General features: G+C 34.8%; 1 long non-coding RNA gene across 3 annotated transcripts in view; it reads left to right on the forward strand.

Moving 5' to 3' along the window:
- LOC141560254 (uncharacterized) overlaps nucleotides 1-21,148 on the forward strand; it is a 186,205-nt gene that overhangs the window by 38,009 nt on the left and 127,048 nt on the right. The window contains exon 1 of one of the 3 annotated variants that reach the window (XR_012487677.1): nucleotides 8,904-9,125. The exons of the other annotated variants lie outside the window; for them this stretch is intronic. This is a non-coding gene — a long non-coding RNA (uncharacterized LOC141560254). Of the gene's footprint in view, nucleotides 1-8,903; nucleotides 9,126-21,148 lie in introns of those variants that run through there. 3 annotated transcript variants of the gene reach the window in all.

Consider the following 21,148-nt stretch of genomic DNA (forward strand, 5'->3'; position numbering starts at 1 on the left):
TTGGGCAAAGGGTAAGGAGAGAACATATACATTTAATTAGATTCTCTAAAACAACTTGACATATGTAATGTAAATGTGGGAACAGGGGAGGTTGGCAACAATACAATGACAGAGATATGGACTGTGATTCCATTACTAAAATAAGTTCCTAGGATGAATTTTATCTAATGGAGCAGTCTTGCCCCACTGCATCTCATGAAATTAAAGTTTTTTAGAATACTGGGAAGAAAAGTGACCTGTCCAGGGTCATAAAGTATCCCAGAAAATGGTAAAAACACATGTTGAACACTATGACTTCAGTGTAAAATGAAAAAGACCAAAACAGAGGGGCCTCATAGGTGTTTATCATGTATTATTTTTTTAATATAATAAGATGCTAAACATGACCAATATAAAAGAATATCAGAAAACAATGATAAGGACTATCTTTACAAGATGAACTACAAAAATGGATGTCTTCTTAATCAGCTTTGGATTTGTAAGTTAAAACACTGACTAGTTAGAGTGAAGACTCCAAATTAAAGAACATAAAAAAATGAGAATACTACATAAAATCGAAGATACTCTTGTCATTTAAAATTTCCTATAAAACAACATTCTTTTTCACTTTAACTAATCTAATTATGAGAAGGAGCTATGTTCTTCCAGAAGAATGTGGATTTGGAGTTGGAAGGCCTGCCTGAAAATGACAGAGGTATCATATCGTTTTCTAATCATGACTGCTTCAGTTGGTAGGGAGCCTAAGTTTCTCCCTCTGTAAAATGGAGCAAAGTGCCTGTGAAATACCACATGATGATGAAATAATATTTGTGTTATATTAAAAGATGACTGCATGCCAATCCTTCTCATTTGAGTATATACTTTAAGCTCTTTTAAAACGAGCCATTGGTCATTGATCTAATCTAACTCAGCCAAAAAAGTATTGACACCAAAAAATGGGGATGGGGGGAAGTAAAGGCAAAAAGCAATGGATCTGATTATCACTATTTTTGACAAATATTTAAGTAATAACTATGATTGAGCGGTCAAAAATTCCTAGAAAATCTTTAGCAATAAACACTTGATTTTTTTTGCTAAGGATAAAGAGGAAGGGAATAAAATTTTATATAGCACATATTATGTTCAAGTAGCATGCTATGCACTTTTTTCTTAAACATTTTCTCAGTTGATTCTCAAAACAACATTGGGAGAGATGTGGCTGTTATTATTACCATTTTACAGTTGAGGAAACTGAGGCAAACATATGTTAAGTGACTTGCTCATAAAACCACTCCTTGAGGCCATATTTAAACTCAGATCATCCAGATTTCTGTTCCAATGTTCTATCCAACAGCTGTGTTTTCTGCTGAGCAGAAAGAAGTTGGAATAGTTAGGAATAACATTGGTTTAGAATATTATTTAATCTGCAAAATGATCTTGAAGAGAATGGTGGAAGATTACATGAATGAAAAAGCAGTAGAGGGAAAATGAGTCTGTAGATGACTTGGTCTGAGTCTTAACTAAGCCATATCATCTACAAAGCATTTGTATTTAACATTGGAAGATGGATAAAACATAGATGGAAACTGGAGTAGATTTTCCAGTGACTCTCCTTATTGACAATAATGAAAATAACCTATTTATAAGTGAGCAACTCTTGATACATATTGCCCTCTTTATGGAGGTGGAGATTATATTTAAGAAAATTAAGTCACCTCCCAGTTAACTCTGGGATATTAAAATATCATGTAAACAGTAGGTGCCAAAAATGTTAATTGATTGATGGGTCACATAATAGTTCCCCTCTAACAAAATGTACATCTTTTTAGGTTAGGAACTGCTTTATTTGTGTCATTTGATTTCTAGTGTCTAATTGGCTGGAATAAAGTAGGCATCACACACACACACACACTACACATATACAAATACACACATGTATATATATACATTGTGTGATTATGTGTGTATGTATATATATATATATATATATATATATATATATATATATATATAAATGAATAAATATATAGACCTTTATTCACAGTAGCTAAATGCAAAAGTTTGTGAGATAAGAATGATTTAAAGGATTTCAAATCTTTATCTCAGAGAAAAATAAAATAAAATAAAATAAAATCACCCTCTTGTTACTTACTTCCATTCAGCTTGAGACTATGCCAACATTGTCATACTTCCCAGATTGTTCATAAAAATTCACTATAGAACGTATGTAGAAACTGCTAGATCTTGCTAAAATAAAACAAAATGCTAACATTTTTGCCTTTGGTTTGCTATTAGAAGGATCAACAAACTCCTGCCCAAATAGGACTGAGTTTTGCTTGCCTTTTCTCTTTTTTCTAATTCATCACAGTCAATTCCTGAATGATTCAGAAGTACCTTCTATCGTGCTTAATTGTTAGGTTTAAAGGGTTTTTGACTCAAGCAGGTCACATCTGTTTTCCTCACTAATAGCCCTCTTTGGGAATCAGTTGAAGATCCTACTTCATTGTCAGCTTTTGAGGGTAGAACCCACCTTATTCATCTGTGCATCTCTCTTGGAAGGTAGCTCAGTGATTTTGACATAGTCAAACCTCAAACAATGCTATTTGAATTGAACTGAACTTAGAGCATTTTAATGATGCTTTTGAGTTCTCCCCCTTCATAAAATCCAGTCCTGATAGTATCAAGATGATCCTGAGTTCTAGAAGGCTATACCCATAAAGCTAGAGATTTGGCAGGTTCTATCATGTTGGAAAGTCACCAGAAACAGTCCTGGCAACATTTCTTTTTTGAGAATTAACCTAGTTAAGCAAGGAGAGGCTAATCACAAGAAGAGTGGTCACTTGGTAATACATTCTTTGACCACAGCAATCTAGGAAGCAAAGGAAATGTCAACTGTTCCTAGCTGATAAAACAAAAAAAAAATCACATCATTTAAAAATATTTATAAGCTTCACTTACATGTAGATATTGTAAATGTGAGATCCTTATCCAAAGGTCAACAAGTGGATTTTTCCTTTGAAAAAATTTAATTATATCAACCTCAACATTCTTCATATAATGGAAACAAGAAAGAAATCGGTTGCCAACTAAATGCTTCACTGCCCAGTGGATTGATAGAGTTGATAGTGTTTTTTTAAATCAAGTTTCCAAAACCAATCATATTATATCATTTTATAGGACAAGTGATAATCTTGTCTCAGAACTCAGATGAACAATTTTAAAAAAAGACAACCATGAAGATATTTGCAGAGTAGATAGCAGCATCTGTTACAGATGATGATGGTGATAAATTATAGTACACTTCAATAAGATACTTCAAATTAAGTCAGTACATATTTTGATACTTGGTTGTAGCAATGTAAAAATGAACTTAGGTAGTGGAAATTATATTGGAACATAATTCAGGAGTAAGGAATGAGAAAGGAGATATATGTTACACAGGAGGTACATTCATATATATCACAAATACTGTTTTTTCTTCTTCTAGAATTGGAAGGTAGTAAAATATAGTGAGCACCAAATATCACACACACACACACACACACACACACACACACACACATACACCCTCCCCCCCAATTAAATTATTTATTACTGATGTGTGTAGGTTTTTCCTGCTGGTTGTGTAGAGTTAGTTCATTAGCTTGTTACAGTGAAGATCACAATACAAAATGAGAAGAATAAAAGTGAGAGAAAGGTATGCAGTACAAATAAAGCAATACCAACCACTAAGTCACTGATTTTTTTTTTAAAATGTAAATTAGGAGGAAAAGTGTGACTCCAGAACCATTTCATCCAACCTTTTTTTTTTTTTTTAATTTAATTTTATTTTATTTTTCTGAGGCAATTGGGGTTAAGTGACTTGCCCAGGGTCACACCGCTAGGAAGTGTTAAGTGTCTGAGACCAAATTTGAACTTGGGGTCAAAAGCCCTGACTTCAGGGCTGGTGCTCTATCCACTGCACCACCTAGCTGCCCCTCATCCAAATCTTTATGTGAATGAGAATTCTTCCCAGTAGTGTTGTCAAACTCAAATAGAAATTACTCCTTACCTCACATATTGACTTAGAAAATTACAAGTTAATATTGTTTATATTGTATTGTAGTTTTGTCAATTTTAAACAATTCCCAGTTATGTTTAAATTTAATTGGTTAGGAAGTTTTCACATTTGGCATTTCTGGATTACAACATACCTGGCAACTGATTAGACAACCATTTTTTTTTGAGGGAAACTACTGCTTACCAGACTGAAAGACTGCAGGGACAGAACACATTGATAAGGTATGATAAAGAAGAAGAAAAGGCCAAATACTGGGATGGGCTCTATTGTTTACAGTTACTGAACCCTTTCTCTTCTGTTGCCACAACCTAAAAGCCCATTGCACTTTAAACTTATTTTTATATTCTTCTTGATTATAGCTTTCTCTTCGTGCTTTGGAATGTTTAGACTTTTCTGTGCATGCAATACCACCACCCCATCTTGGGTCTTTCTTTCAGTGAGTGAAAATCATTAGGACTACTGATTTACACTCACTATTTTATCTGATTCTTTTAAAAAAAATGTTCCTGAAAGTCCTCAAACCACTGGAAAAAAAAAAAAAAAAACAAATACAACGAAAACACAGTGTCTGGAACAGATTAGGCATTTCCTAAATATTTATTGACTGGGGGACTTTTGAGGATTTATTTTGCTATTTCAGAAGAAATGTTCGATTCTAAAATGGGTCTATGATCACTTTAACATAGATAGTCTCTCCAAGGATTCAAATTGAAGCCTTTTTATGAATAATTTGTACTCTTATGTTGGACTCTTATAAATGTTATCTTAGGTATTTGCAAAAGGGGACTCAAACTGTACTGTATGGGACTTCCTTAAGTCAAATCAACATTTTAAAGAAACTGCTGGAATTTGGGACTGGACATTGGTTATCATTTGCTCTAACCACAGGATTGTTAGGCAGGTAGGTGGCATGGTGGATAGAACATTGGGACTGGAATTAGGAAGTTTAGAATACATATTTGATATCTGATACTAACTATATGACCTTGCAAATTACTAAACTTTTGTCTCCCTCAGCTGTAAAATAAGCATTTTAATAGCACCTAGCTCCCATTGTTGTTTTGTGTATTAAAAGGGATAAAAATTTTTAATAATATCTGCCTGGAGGGGCAGCTTGGTGGCACAGTGGATAGAGCACCAGCCTTGAATTCAGCAGGACCCGAGTTCAAATCTGGTATCAGACACTTAACACTTCCTAGCTGTGTGACCCTGGGCAAGTCACTTAACCCCAGCCTCAGGGGGAAAAATAATATCTGCCTGGAACACGATAGACATATGATAAATGTTTATTCATTTGCTAAATATATATGGCAAATGAACCTAAACAAGGAAATGAGACATTAGTAAATTGAGAACACTTCTGTTTTTTCTACTTTTTTAGTTTTAAGATTTTTTTCCAATTGTTTTTCAACCTTCTCAGTGTTTTGATGAATTAGAAAGAAATTTAGAAACCATACAATTCATTAATAATCTTCCATAGTAACTGGAAGGAAGAAGTATACTAATATTTTGCCATTATAAGGATTTTTATTATAGAGAAGAATTATGCCTGTTTTGGATCTCTCCTAAGGATATTATTGTTATTATTATTATTATTATTATTATTATTATTGTTATTATTATTATTATTATTATTTTCATTTGGATGTCTAATGGCTTTTGTTCAGGAACAGTATTTGACTTGCCATATCCCTAGAGATTCAAAGAGTCATGGGGAAAAACTTTCATGAAGTTCTAGAGCATGTTTAAGATGGGATAGTGATAACCACACCGTTTTGAAATTGATCATTGCTTAAATGTTAACATGTTTGGATCATGATGTCAGGGAGAAAAACACATGGTCTGACATTTTTTTTCTGTGACTAAATAATAACAAATTGCTTAATAAATCTCACCCAATGATGATTTCGATTACCTGATGACCTTACCCTTACAATTAGATACAACAGAAATATCTGATACTTCAGTATTTTGCTAAAAGTAGGTCAGCGATTTTTTTTAAATTTTGTTTTAATTGGCTTACTAGATCTACTCTTAGCATCATTCTTAACATAGTCACACTAGCAGGTAACTGTATTGTATAATTTAATGGACCAGAAAAGACCGATTTAGGAGTTAGAAGAAATGGATTGGAATTCTAGCCGTGAATTTCAATCCATTTCTTCTAACTCCTAAATTATTATTATCAATTACATAGCAAATCACCTCACTTTTCTTGGCTTGCTTCCTTGTAAAATAAGGGGGCGGGGAAAGATTCCTTCAAATTTTAAATCCTGCAATATGTTTTATCATAATCTCTGAGAAGCATTGCTGACAACACTGAAGGTTGAACACTTTTCAATTTTTCTCCACTTCTGTTTGAACATAGTGAAAATAATCAACTTTTAGGATAACATTTTATATTCAATCATTTTGTCTAGGCTGGGCAATCCCTAAGTCCATACATTGACAAGTGTGGTGGCAAAGAGACAGAGTCCTGAATGTTCACTTTCATTATATGAGTGACTCTGACTTCAAGAAAACCTCCATTTTAGTATAAATGAACAATCATGTCCACTCCTTTGTGTTTAAGCTTTCTTTCCTAGTTCTTATGCAAGTGTGGCCATAGAGAAAAATAGCCATCCCATTCGAAGCCACCAAGTGTCACAATAGAAAAGCAGATTAGTAATTCTCTGTTCCCTCTCCTGGAACATAATAAACTCACTTTCTCAGGCCCAGCTGCAGACAGTTTGTCACTCAGACTAATTGCCACTCATTCTGTCTTTTGTTTTCTTTTTCTTTTCTATGTAGTCTATTAACAAGGAGAAATAACCTGGTAAGGAGAGAATTCCCTTAGTTTACAAAGATCTTCCTCTCTGAGTCAACTGGTTTTTTCCTTCTGTAGCTTGTAAAAATGTTGAATAAAGATTTTTATCGACTTGTAAGCTAAACTTGAGCAGTGGGTATTTTATGTAAATATAGTCAAAGTTAAAAAGTAGACAAAACTGTTTCCTTCCTCATATCTTTATGCTATCTAGCATAAAGCAGTCTGAAAGCCCTCATTTTAGTACTGGTCTTTGACCTTCATGCCTGTGAAGTGCTTGGATATTCTAAAATCCCTTCTCCCCCTAAGATCTCAATTCTTCAGAACTTTTCTTTCTTCCCTCTGTAGGCTCATCAAGGATTAACTAGAAAGCAATTTTATTATAGTGCTACCAAATTACACTTATAAATTACTGGAGTATTTTCATTTTAAAAGAGAAACCCCTTTTCTTCTCCCAGTCTCAGGCTGCTCTTATTTGAAAGCTCTTAGTGAACTTGAGCCAGATAACTCTCAGACCCTTCTCCATTTCAACGTTTTTATTTCTCTATGCTTTTCCTTTTTGTTTTCTTCTTGGATAGAATATTGATCCCCTACTTACACCCCTGCTCCAGGAAATCTTGAGTCATTTTCCTGATATTAAGCCTATTCCCTCTTCCCAGTGAGTATGAGCTATTCAGATACCCAATGGAGCAGAAAGCCAAATGCATTCTAAGGCCTCTTGTGTCTTGCCATCCTTCATGACCCTTCCCTTATGACCTATGGGTCTTAAGACATTGGCTCTGCAGCTGGACCCTCCTCTGTTTTATCTTTCTTTCCCCCTCCCTTCAAGTGCACAATCATGAGGAACAGAGACTGTCTTGTTTTCTATTTGTATCTCCAATACTTAGTATGGTGCTTGGTACAAAGTAAGTATTTAATAATGTTCTTTATTCATTCATAAAACAAATCTCTAATTGGTGGAACTTGAAGCAATGGAACAAAAAAAAATTAGACAACAGAGAATGGGGTAATAATGTGAAGGGATGTCCTTTAATTCAAACTATGTCATTAGTGCCTCCTTAGGCTTTCTTTAAGCTGGTCTTGTATCTCACAGTGAAGTACATTTGTACATCATATAATTAATTTATTTTTTATATGATGAGGATGATAAAAATAGTAGATAATTGAATTGCCAAAATATTTTTTTACTCATACTCTGTTACAACTTTACATGCGTTTTATTTCTGCAATCTCTTTGTTCAATATAGGTATTAAATGAATAAAATTTAAAAGAAAATGTTGTGTTTGATAGATGCTAAGCATTGTAGTGAGCACCAGAAATTTGAATCTAAAAACAAGACAATCTCTGGTCTTAAAGAACTTATAGTCTAATAGTAAGAAATGATATATAAAGGGACATAGTAGTTAGAAATATGTAATGGAAATATAGTAGTAATTGTGAATACTTAGAGATAACAAGTAGAACTATACTGGAATTGATTTTTAATATTCAACTAGCAATCAAAATTTTGATTTGTATATGAATCCAGAGCTACTAAGCAGCAGATGGTGAAGTAGGGTGGCAGGCTCTGATGGTCTGGAAAGAGTGATGGCAGGCAGAACAGATGGCAAGATGACGAGTGGAATATGAAGCTAGAACTAGTGGGCCAGGTAGCACCCTCAACAACATGTGCCCACGTTGGCAAATGAGGGAGTTAAGTCCTCATCGATTAAATCTCACATGGGTTCTCTCTGGAAGGCAAAGAAGCAAGCAGTCAAGGCTAGACTTGAAGATGATTGGATATTCAATTAGTTTCTGCTCTTCCTCATTTCCATTAAAAATTACATCTGTATATATCTATCTATCTGTATCTACTATCTATATATGAACATAATTGACTTTATGGTTTTGGAATCCCTTCATTTCCTTTGTATCTCTACATGATCAAGATGAGCCACGCACAAAATCTTGCAATAAAAGATTTAAGAAGACCCGTTTTCAAACCTTGCCTCACATCCTAGCTTTGGGATTCTGGGAAAATCACATTGCCTGTGATGTGATTCAATTTCCTTATTTAAAAAAAAAAAAAGATGAAACTTGATAATATCTCAGGTTTCTTGCTCTAAATCCATGATCTTAACAACTCTTTTATCTCAGGTGCCCTGGAGAGTTTCATTACCATAATCAGCCATTGGTTGGCTCATAGAATTCTATTTCAATCAGACCTCATTGGAATTTTTGTGTCCAGTTCTAGGTTTCACATTTTAGACCATTCGTTGACAAGATAGAAAGGAAATTTCCAGGTAGGTGAAGAAACTGGAGATCAGGAATGGAAATGACTTGGGAACAGCCTTGGTGAAAGCAGAGAAAATTCTGTGAAGACATGGAAGCAGCTTTCAAATGTTTAAAGGACTATCATCTGGAAGAGTTATAAGATTTGTTTTATAGGGACCCAGAGGTCAGAGTAGGAAAACTAGGCCAAAGGTGCAGAGAAGACCTGGTTGAAGAGAAACATCCTAATCATTTAAGAGCTGATCAAAGAGTCAATAATTTGCTTCAGTGGAGTTCAGGAAATTGAAAGTGATTCAGTGATGGGTTCCCCTTCAAAAGTGTTTCTTTAATCAAAGGGTAAATAATTGTCAAAGATGGTATAGAGAAGATTTCATACTGTTCTGTGATTCTGACAGTCTGGGATTTTCTGTTTGAATGGTCATGTGCATTAGGCCCCTTGGGAGTCAGTGACTGAGAAATTCTGCAATGTAATATCTTTATATTAGTTTTAGAACTCTTTTTTTTCTGAACCTGTCTAAAGAGTTTTCTAGGTATATTATTTTCTGAGATTGATACTGTGTGTGACTCAAAAACACGCAGTTAAGTAGTTTGGATGAGATGAGGTGAGTTCATGGAAGAATCAGGATAAGTTTGTTGAAAATATTACTCACCCTAAGGTGTTCACCCTAAGAGTAAGTGTGGTTTAGTAGGAGAAAAAAAAGTTGTGGATTTAACATGAAAGTCCTAAACTTGAATTCTGATCAAGATACTTAATGCCCTTGAGACAGCTGGTAGCATAGTATTCTGGGACTAGTCAAGAAGACTTCAGTTCAAAATTTTGCTGAGACACTCACTAACAATGTGACTCTGGACAACTAATTTAATTCTGTTTACCTTAATTTCTAAAGTTGTAAAAAGCACATGGCACAGTGCATGGCTCATAGGGGATGAAATATAAATGCTTATTCCCTTTTTCTCCCACTCTTGGACAAACTTCTTTGAGTCTTTTTTTTTTTTTTTTTTAGACTTGGAGGTTCTCAAAATCTTTCACATCATGGAACCCTTTGGCAATCTGGTGAGCCTATGGGCCATTCAAAATAATGTTTTTAAATATGTACAGTAAAATAGAATTTCAAAAGAAATCAATATTTGGGGGAGATAAGGAGTGTGTGTGTGTGTGTGTGTGTGTGTGTGTGTGTGTGTGTGTGTATGATGTAGATTCAGGAGAAATCTATAAGAGTGAACCTGATTTATAGGATTTCAGATCTAGATGATATATCTATATCTATATCTATATCCATAATATATCTATATCTATATACATATATATACACATATAATATTATATATGTATCTATAAGCACATATGAATATTATATATATATAACATAAATGCACTCTATAATATTGGGAAAGTTCAGTAGCAGCTGAGAGTGATAATAATGATGATGTATATCTGAAATCCTATAAATCTAGTTCAAAAATACACATATATATGATTTCATCCAGATCTGAAATCCTATAAATCTGGTTCATTCATAGATTTCTCCTGCATCTACAGTACATATTTAATTAAATATTTTCTCCTCTCACTTGGAGATTTCAACCTTTTTTTTTTTTCTATGTACATATTGAAACCCTTCACTAAGCCTTTATGTGGTTTGATGGAATCTTCAGATAGCAATTAGAGTTCTTTAACTTCTGCTGAATACATAGGTTCTTTGTAAGAAATGCACACATTGCTTTTAGTATATCACACCTTTGCTTTAAATTCTTACTAGAATATTTAAACTGATTTCTAAACTTTCAAGAGAAGGAAGATTGATCTTGTTAGTGTGTGTATTTGCTTTGCAGTTGTGGTTGAATAATGGGGGTTTTGATTGAGAACTAATAAAGTTGAATGTAATCACATTATTCCTGATTGCATCTAATTATATTCATATTATTGGAGGATATATAACAAAATAGGAACTTAAGACTATAAATGGGAAAGGCATTATAGATTATAATTTTCAATGTCTAAATTTTATAAATGACAAAACATGTATGTTCTACCTTTCTATGTACATATGTATATATATATATATATATATATATATATATATATATATATATATATATATATATATTGTAGACAATGATAAGGGAGACCACTCTTCCCATTTTATACTGAAGTACTTTTAATAATCTATAGACATGTGTTAGAATTTCCACATCTCTCTCTCCTGAATTCCCAGGCTTCTTTCAAGTCTCAGATAAAATGCTACTCTTTACAGGAATATGTTCTCCTTTTGTCAATTCTAATGTCTTCTCTCTTGATTATTTCTTCTTTATCCATTATATAGTGTCATGGGATAAATATATTTTGCTTATTTTCTCACCAGTAAATTTTGAACTTTTTTAAGGGCAGGGACTTCTTTATTCCTTGTTTAGCACTATGTCTGGAACACAGTAGGTTCTAAATAAGTATTTAGTTATTGATACTATGAATTAAAAGACAGATAAAAAGATAGTTAGACATTTCTTATTTGAGTAAAGTGAACTAAGAAATTAACAAGTAGAACTTAGTGATGTCTGTGGAAAAGTTTCCTGTACAAAGTCTAAAAGTCATCTAACTATGTGACAGTGAAAACTTTACTTAATTTTTGTAGAGTTTAATTTCCTACTTTGTCAACTCTATGATTCTATGGTTATGGAACCTTGGTGCTATGGTTTTAAGGACTATGTGGTAGTTGGGCCAGAGGAGGGCGCTGCTCACTTGACAATGCTAGTCCAAACAGGTACAAAGTGGGTTGTAGGAAACAGTTTCTTATGAGGGGAGAACCCTAGTTCTGCTGAATATCTAGAGCTTTCAGTTCTGAGATGGAATTTAGTTCTGAATTGAGCAGTTATTTTGCTTTGAACATGAAAAAGCAGTTTCTTACATGCTTGATAAGAAAAAGTTGGTGAGATCTGATGGAGCATAAAGACTCAAGTAGAAGTAGAAGTTAAGCTAGGCATTTTCAACTCTTTTTTCCAGCTCTCCTTATCTAAAATTTTGAAAGTGAGAAACTGTATCTTTCAAAGTCTTCCTTCCTTCCTTCCTTCCTTCCTTCCTTCCTTCCTTCCTTCCTTCCTTCCTTCTTTCCTTCCTTCCTTCCTTCCTTCCTTCCTTCCTTCCTTCCTTCCTTCCTTCTTTCCTTCCTTCCTTCCTTCCTTCCTTCCTTCCTTCCTTCCTTCCTTCCTTCCTTCCTTCCTTCCTTCCTTCCTTCCTTCCTTCCTTCCTTCCTTCCTTCCTTCCTTCCTTCCTTCCTTCCTTCCTTCCTTCCTTCCTTCCTTCCTTCCTTCCCTGTTTCCTTCCTTCCTTCCTTCCTTCCTTCCTTCCTTCCCTGTTTCCTTCCTTCCTTCCTTCCTTCCTTCTTTCCTTCCTTCCTTCCTTCCTTCTTTCCTTCCTTCCTTCCTTCCTTCCTTCCTTCCTTCCTTCCTTCCTTCCTTCCTTCCTTCCTTCCTTCCTTCCTTCCTTCCTTCCTTCCTTCCTTCCTTCCTCCTCTCTTCCTCTCTTCTCTCTCTCTCTCTGTCTCTTTCTTTCTCTTTCTTTTTTTCTTTCTGTTTCTTGCTCTCTCTCTCTCATTCATGCTCACCCTTCATCTCTCTCTCTCTCTCTCTCTCTCTCTCTCTCTCTCTCTCTCTCTCTCTCTCTCTCTCTCTCTCTCTCTGTATCTGCCTGTCTGTCTCTCTTCCTCCTCCCTCTCTCCTTCTCTACTTCCCTCCTTCCTTCCCTCTCTCTCTTCTTCTTTTCTTTCTTCTTTCCTCCCTCCTTCCTCCTTTTCTCCTTCCCTCCATCCCTTCTTTCTTTTTTCCCTCCCTCCCTTCCTTTTTCCTTTTCTCACTCCCTTCATCTCTTCTTTCCTTCCTTCTTTCCTCTGAATGATTTGACTGAATTTATTTTTGGGGGGGGATGAAATTTTGTTGGAGAAGGGACTTTCTCCATTGCTGTGCAATGTCCACTGCACAATTCCTGGGTACAGATCCTGACTCTGTTGCTTATTCATTGTGTGACTCAGAGAAGTCATGTCAACTTTCTGGAACTCAGTTTCTCACGTCTCTAATTAGGGATTTAGAATAGATAACTTCTAAGTTTCTTTCCAAATATAAATCTTTGAGCCTTTGGTGCCAATGACTGGGTACCATTTATATTTTTAAATATGTCATTTGTCAGTTGTAGCAAAAAAGAATCTTGATCTCACTACCTTATTTGGACTATTGATATACATATTTGTGAATATTGTTTGTGAATATCATTTTTGAACAATTCAGTATATATTTGCTAACAGTGTAATTTATAAAACAATTGTCCTGTTTAAAAGTCATAGAGTTAATAGAAATATAATTCACTAAAATAAAATGATTCATATTATCTAATATAACACTAATTTCTTTTTTTCCTAATTTGATACTATATTTTAAATGATAGAAGAGGATGGTAGAATTTTCAATTTTACAAGCATTTATTAAATGCCTGATGTATACCCTAGGTGCTGGGAGTACAAAAATAATAAGGAAAAGTGCTGCTGTCCTTAAGGAGTTGGCTTTCTAATTCAAGGAGCTGACCACCTACTTCAATGGCATAGTGACAGGCAGATATCTTGTCTTTCTGTCCTAACTTTCCCACTACTTAACTGTCTGATTTTGATCTAGCCATTATGGCCTTGCCCAGGCCCTAATTTCTTTTTCTTTAAAAAGAGTTTTTTTTTCCCCTTTTATTTCTGCTTCTGATATCTGGATTTCACCAGAATCAGGGTTTTCTCATCCTGAAACATCCCTCTACCTCTGAGTCTTCCTTCCCCTATTTCTGAACTCCTCTGCAAAATTTCATGTTGAGAAAGGAATCTGTCTCTAATTCTAGCTCTCTGAATTTTGTTTTTCTTTTCTAATGTGAATAGCTACCCTTACTTCCTGCTATTAATCTTCCCTTTCTACATTATCTTCCCTCACTAGAATATTAGCTTTTTAAAGATAGAGATAATCTTTCTTTTTGTTTTTATTTATATAAGCAGCACTTAGTATAGTGTCTAGATTATAGAAAATACTGAATGAATGCTTGTTGACTGTTTTTGAATGGGGGAGACAGATATGTAGAAATAAGTATTAAATGCATACTATATGTACTATGCAAAGTGCTTTACAAATAATATCTCTTTTGAACCATTGGATTGGGTCACTTACACTTCAAAAATTCTGTGATCCTTTTAAGACCTAGCATCAATGTTATATTTTCCAAATATGATAGGACTCGAAAGAGAAAAAAAATCACATTATGGGTTCACATTGCATCATGGACAAATTTAGAAGTGGGGAATTAATCTCACTTAGGTATGTCCTATTGTCAGCAAATGTACCATCAGATTTTATTATCCATTTGTCAATCCATAGATTATATTTGGAAAAATTAATGACATTTCTGCTTAGTAATTATAATGAACCCTTTTCTTAGAATTTTTATCTAGCACAACTTTTATAATTTTTTAAACCTTAAGGGGGGAAATGGTTCACAGTTACATTTCTTTTTAAAGAAGTGATAATGAAATATGAATGTGTGGTTCTTATCTCATAAGTTTATATCAATGAGCTTCTTGTTATATTGAGGCTAGCCAGAGGCACTAAAGTGGTTTGATAGATAGAGTGCTAATATTGAATTTAGGAAGACCCACATTCAAATCTTTATTAGCTGTATTATCCTGGTCATGTATAATCTCTGTTCTCATTTTCCTCATTTCTAAAATAAGATAATTTTTTAAAATAATAGAGAGCTATAGTCAAGAGAATTTTGGTTTAAACCATGCTTCAGATATTATTGATTTTGAACAATTTACTTAACTTCCTTGTGCCTCAGTTGCTTTATTGGAAAAATTGTCGTTTACTTTTTAGTAGATAATCTTATATGTCCTTTTCAGCTCTAAATCTATAAGCCTAGGCTACTACCATTAGTACAGTCTCAGGATGGGGGAGCAATGTGTAACGGACAGAATATGATTGTGGCATGATTAATAATAATAAAAATCACATAATAAGATGCTGAAACCAGCTTTAGAAAACCTTGGAATATATTGAAAGTGTAACAGCATTGTTTAATAATAAGGCAACATCTCAAACTGCTGTTCCACAGTCTAGGCAAGTAGATAGATTAATCTTCATAAATCTTTCATTTGATATTTTTGAATGCTAACTGGCAGCTCTTTGTGATAACAACTGTTTGGATCAATTCGATCATAAGTCCAAAGACTTTTCGGAGCAATCTGGCCAGATCTTCAAAAGGATGTCTCTCACTAGAGGATTAGAAGAGGCTGGACAACCTAGGTCTTAGGAGTAAGATAACCTTAGGATAACATAACCAATTTGGATTTTCAGTTTCATTGAAAGCAATCAAAACCATGACCAAGAATTTATCTTAATGTTTAAATGAATTTTCAGATCATTTTTATATAGCTCATCTTCATGAAGCATTGCTTTGATTCCCCTTAAAACCAAAGTTAATGAGAAAATAATGGAGAATTGTGGCTATAAGCCATTTTTTTCAAAATCACTGTCATCATCTTTTATACAGCCAGAGGGCTCCCTGAGAGGGTAAGCTGGATTTATTTTATGTACACAAAAGCCTTTAGCAATTTTTTTTTTTTTTTGCATCAAGCTTTTTGATTCCAGCCCAAAGTTCCCCAAACTTACTGTCTAAACACATTTCTAAATCCATAGATCTTTCACAAATCTTTTCTTATCCTTAATAGTAAATTTTAAATGGTAACTCTTAAGCTTTACCTTGGCAACATCCATCCTCATTTTATTGGTTTCTTCTCCAGGCTAAAATCATTGCTGAGATAGTATACGTGATGAGAGAATGGGGATTGCCTATCAGTTGCTGCATGTAGTCAACTGTGTAATGAAACCTTGTTTGTAGACTTTCTCTTGTCTGCAGTGCAGTGAGTCCACATACTTTTTCAGCTGGTGAACGATTTCTATTGATTTCATCATTTCTAAATATTTGGTTACATTTGGGTCATTGTTATTGATGACCATCTCAGTTTGTCTCCTTAATTAGACAGTAATGTGATTATTGCTACATAAAGACTAATAGATGCTGATGCCAGAAAGCAAATGAACAAAAAAACAAAAACCAAAACAAAATCCAAGCATCATTATGTTGATAGGAAGAAGAAAGATGGAACTTCTGATAATTTGTTGTCAATAGTTTCTATCTCAATATTCAAAATTCATTTATTCAGCATCAGCCTGTGGTAATGGATAGAGAGATGGCCTCAGGGTTAGTTTGATCTGGGTTCAAGAATCTATCTAGCTATCTACTTACCTACCTGTCTATCGGTCAGTCTGTCTGTCTATCTAACTATCTATCTAGGCTATATATGACCTGGGAAGCAAGGTGGCATAATAGATAGAATGGTGGGCTTAGAGCTAAGAAGACTCATCTTCCCTCAGTTTCCTCATCTGTAAAATGAGCTGGAGAAGGAAATGTTGCCAGTAGCATTGCCAAGAAAACCCCAAATGGGGTCACAAAGAGATGGGCGTGACCGAATCAGCAACTACAACAACAAAAATATGAACTTCATTTCTTAGTGCCTTTGATTAATATCTAAGACTATATGGCAGTAAGTAACAAATAACACTGACCTGCCTTGATATGAAGAGCTTCCTCATCTAGCAGTGCCCTTTGCCTATTAAATCACAAGTCCAGTTCAGCCTCTATTTCATCCTTCTTATATTGTAACTGGAAAATATTAGAACTAGGAAAGATTGCAAATGTTTATAGTTTACAAACTATAAATAACAAATAATCTTTCCTCTACCATACTTGACAAGTTGCCATTCAGCATTTGCTGGAAGACCACCAATAAAAGGAATATTTTCCCCCAAGCCTACCCAGTCTACTTTTGGATAACTGTAATGGATAAGATCTATTTATTTTCTCAAGTTTGCTTCTTTATAGCCCTAAACCATCATCCCCTCTTCCGTACTCTGGAACCAAACAGAAGTGAAGCACTTCTTCATGACAGCATCCTTTCAGATTCTTAAAACTAGTTCTCCTGTGTCTGTTGCATGTTGTCTCTGATATTAAATTGTGAAATCTTTGGGAGTAGGAACCTTCTTGTAATTTTGTTTGTTTAGCCCAATGTTTAGTCCAATGTCAGGCACATAATAATCACTTAATACATATTTGCTGACTGACTGACCAATAGATTCAGAGATGCTTTTTGGCACACTTGGACTTTGAACTTCACATCACCTCCTGAAAATACTGAGTTATTCACCCACATTGTCTAAATATTATTGTTCCTGCCTTCATTTGCCAACAATTCTTTCTCTCATAGCTTCTCTGCCTCTAAATTTCACTGGATCTTACCCTGAATTGATTGATGATAAATCACTCAACAAATTTAGCTAGAGCCACACACACACACACACACAGAATGAGAGAGAGAGAGAGAGAGAGAGAGAGAGAGAGAGAGAGAGAGAGAGAGAGAGAGAGAGAGAGAGAGGAGAGAGAGAGAGAGACAGAGAGACAGAAACAGAGAGAGAGACAGAGAGACAGAGAGACTGCCAAAGGAAAGAAAAAGGAGGAAAAGCAAGATATCAAAGAAAAAATTTCAAATAATTTTGAAAGCTGAAAGTAGTAAGCATTCCAGATTAAAACTGAAAATGATGTCCTAGATGTGGCACTCCCACTGCTTTGCCAAAACTCCTAGGCTTTTAAAATTTTTTTTGCTCAGGTCAGGTGTTACCACATGAGCCATCAATAAATCATGAAAGAGGTAAAAGCACCTCCACAGTTCTATTATTTCAAATCCCTATCAGTTGAACAGTTGCGGGAGGTCCAGAGGATATTTCTATTATGGAGGAGAGCTGACAGCATGCTACTGCTTGTATTTTATAATTTCCTTAACTGGACAATGAAGTGAAAAAAGACAGCAAGAAGAAAACCAAGTTTTTCATCAGAGAGCCATGAAACATGCAGATCTACAATGACCACTCATATCAAAAGAGACCAGATCATAAAGTTGTTTGGGGTAGAGGAATTATGAGTGTGTGTATGTGTATATGTGGGGTTGGGAGGGGGCATAATAAAACAGAAATATGATCTGACAGGTTAACTAAGAGGGGGGAAGTGGTACAGAGGTATCATAAAAGGCTAAACTTAATGACCTCTGCAGTTTTCAAAGGCCCCAAAGAGGCACTGAAATTTCAGCTTTTCTAGCTGGATTCTTTATCCCTGGACTATTTCTGTGAACTTTGGCAGTGTTGAGCATGCTGGCTTGTAGTATTTCCATTAATACCTTTTGTTGACTCAGGCAGAGTCAGAAGCAGATCTGTGTGGACCTTGGGGAGCTGAGAAGGAAATCCTTTCATATTTTGTATCTGGCAGATATTCTTTTAAAGGGAATATGAAATAGCCTACAGGTGAAAAGCTATATTTAGAAGGGCCTCAGCAAAACTGGATATGATAGTTGAACCCCTTATCCTGGATTGCTTAGTGAAACTGGCTTTTACATGCCCCAAAGCCTATATCGGTCCCCCTTGAAGACATCCAGTGACTCTACTAATTCTCAAGATAGCCTGTTCCACTTGGAATTCATTTAGCAGAGGTATTATTTTTTTAAGTTTCAAGCCCAAATTTGCCACCTTGCATCTTCCACTATTTTTTTTCTTTGTTCTGCCCCTTGCACCCAAAGATAATGACTCTGTACTTTTCAATGTGGCTAACCAGAATTTGTTTAAAGTAGTATCAAACCCATTATTTTAATTGTTGGGAAGTGGAATATGAACCCCATGTTTACAATATTTGAATAGGAATTGGAATATAAATTTTATATTTTCTGAAAACTTGCTTTTCATTAACTTATCAAGGAATGTAGAATAGGGATTAAGGGACTCTGGATCCATTTGTATGTCCATTTGTATTTTTCCTTCAAAGTTCCAAACTTCCTTAAATAATTCTGTCTCTTGCTTTTTTTTTTTTCCTTATCTGGTGCTATGGTACAAAGTGTCTGACCACTGAAATTTTGTATTTATTAATAATTGTTAGGTTATTACTAGGTGCTAAGTTGGTACTTAACAATTCTCTAGCTCAGGGTTCACACCTTTAGTTCACACCTTTAAAAGGAGTTCTGAAAAGGAGTTTACACACCTTTAAAAGGAGCTAGTCTATTGGCTGTAGGAGTACCCACAAGCCCATTCTCTGGGAGGATAAAAGGAGGCAACATTGAGCCTGGAGAGCAGTTCCTTTTTCATCATAGTTTGGCTTCCTTTCTATAACAGAAAGTTAGCTGGATTGGGAACTTCCACTGGAAGAATATGAATATAGATAAACCATGTACCCCTTAAGGTAGGGACATTATTTACTTTAAAAATAAATCCTCTAGATATTAGGCATATATGAGTCAAATAACATGAAGTGAGCAAGCATTTATTAAACATTTATTATGTGCCAGACGTTGTGTTAAACATTGAGGATGAAAAAAGGTAAAACCAGTATTTAATCTCAAGGAATTATCAGATAGAGGGAGAGGGTGGCAATGTGCAAATAGCTATAAATAGAAAAGATATAGAATGTAGTAGATAATTATAGATGTAAAAAATAATTTTAGGGAAGACATTCTGATATGTAGTGGACCCCAAGATATGGGTAAAGCCTGTTGAAAGGTATACTGACTCAGTCTCCAACCCTGTTTATCAAGTAGGGTAGGGAGCCTCCATTGGAGAACTTTATGATAATTCAGATTGTTTTAACCTCAGTGGAAGAAGTTGAGAGCTTGCGTCTTATTTCCCTCCAAAGGTAGCAAGAATGAGACACTTTGCTGGTAAGGATGTGACCAAGCATGGGTAGTACAAAAAGCTGATGATGACACTTGAAAACAGATTGGATGAGGGGCAGCTAGATTGAGCACCAGCCCTGAAATCAAGAGGATTTAAGTTCAAATCTGGCTTCAGATACTTAACACTTCCTAGCTGTGTGACCCTAGACAAGTCACTCACCCCCAGTTGCCTCAACAACAGCAACAAAAAGAAATCAGATTGGACATGTCTGGTGAATTTGATTGAAGAGTTGATGATGACATTGAGATAGTGAGGCAGACCAATTAGAAGGCTATTTCAATTGTAGGAAGTGATGAAGGCTGTCCTAAGAGTGTGACATATTAAGAGACAAAAAGGGTCCCTTGGCATGAATTAGAAAGAAGAGGGGCAAAGCTGAACTCTATTAAGTTTTCTTCTAAATTCAAAAAGAATTTACAAGCTTTGAGCTTCTTAATCTTATCCTAAAATCTCAACTCTTCCTGATGTAAACAAACAAAGCAAACTCTATCTCAAACCAATTTTAAATAAAACTCATTATAATGCAAATAGGTTTTTAAACTACAACTTACCAGAATGATTGGTAACAGTTGCATAGGTCCCCTGTCATCACAATCAAAAGAAGCAATATCAATTTCATTAGACTTTTGCTAGGAATAAGAATTTATAATTTTCCATTACTATTCAATATAGTACTAGAAACTCTAGCCTCGGCAATAAGAGCCGAGAAAGAGATTCAAGGAATTAGAGTAGGAAATGAGGAAATCAAACTATCACTTTTTGTAGATGACATGATGGTATACTTAGAGAACCCCAAAGACTCTGCTAAAAAGCTATTAGAAATAATTCAGAATTTTAGCAAAGTCGCAGGATACAAAATAAATCCACATAAATCCTCAGGATTTTTATACATTACCAACACAATCCAACAGCAAGAGATACAAAGAGAAATTCCATTCAAAACAACAGTCGATAGTATAAAATATTTGGGAATATATCTACCAAAGGAGAGTCAGGAATTATATGAGAAAAATTACAAAACACTTGCCACAAAAATAAAGTCAGATTTAAATAATTGGAAAGACATTCAGTGTTCTTGGATAGGCCGAGCGAATATAATAAAGATGACAATACTCCCCAAACTAATCTATTTATTTAGTGCTATACCAATCAGACTCCCAAGAAACTATTTTAATGACCTAGAAAAAATAACAACAAA

This window comes from Sminthopsis crassicaudata, chromosome 3 (assembly GCF_048593235.1).
Source record: "Sminthopsis crassicaudata isolate SCR6 chromosome 3, ASM4859323v1, whole genome shotgun sequence".
Taxonomy (NCBI): Eukaryota; Metazoa; Chordata; class Mammalia; order Dasyuromorphia; family Dasyuridae; genus Sminthopsis; species Sminthopsis crassicaudata.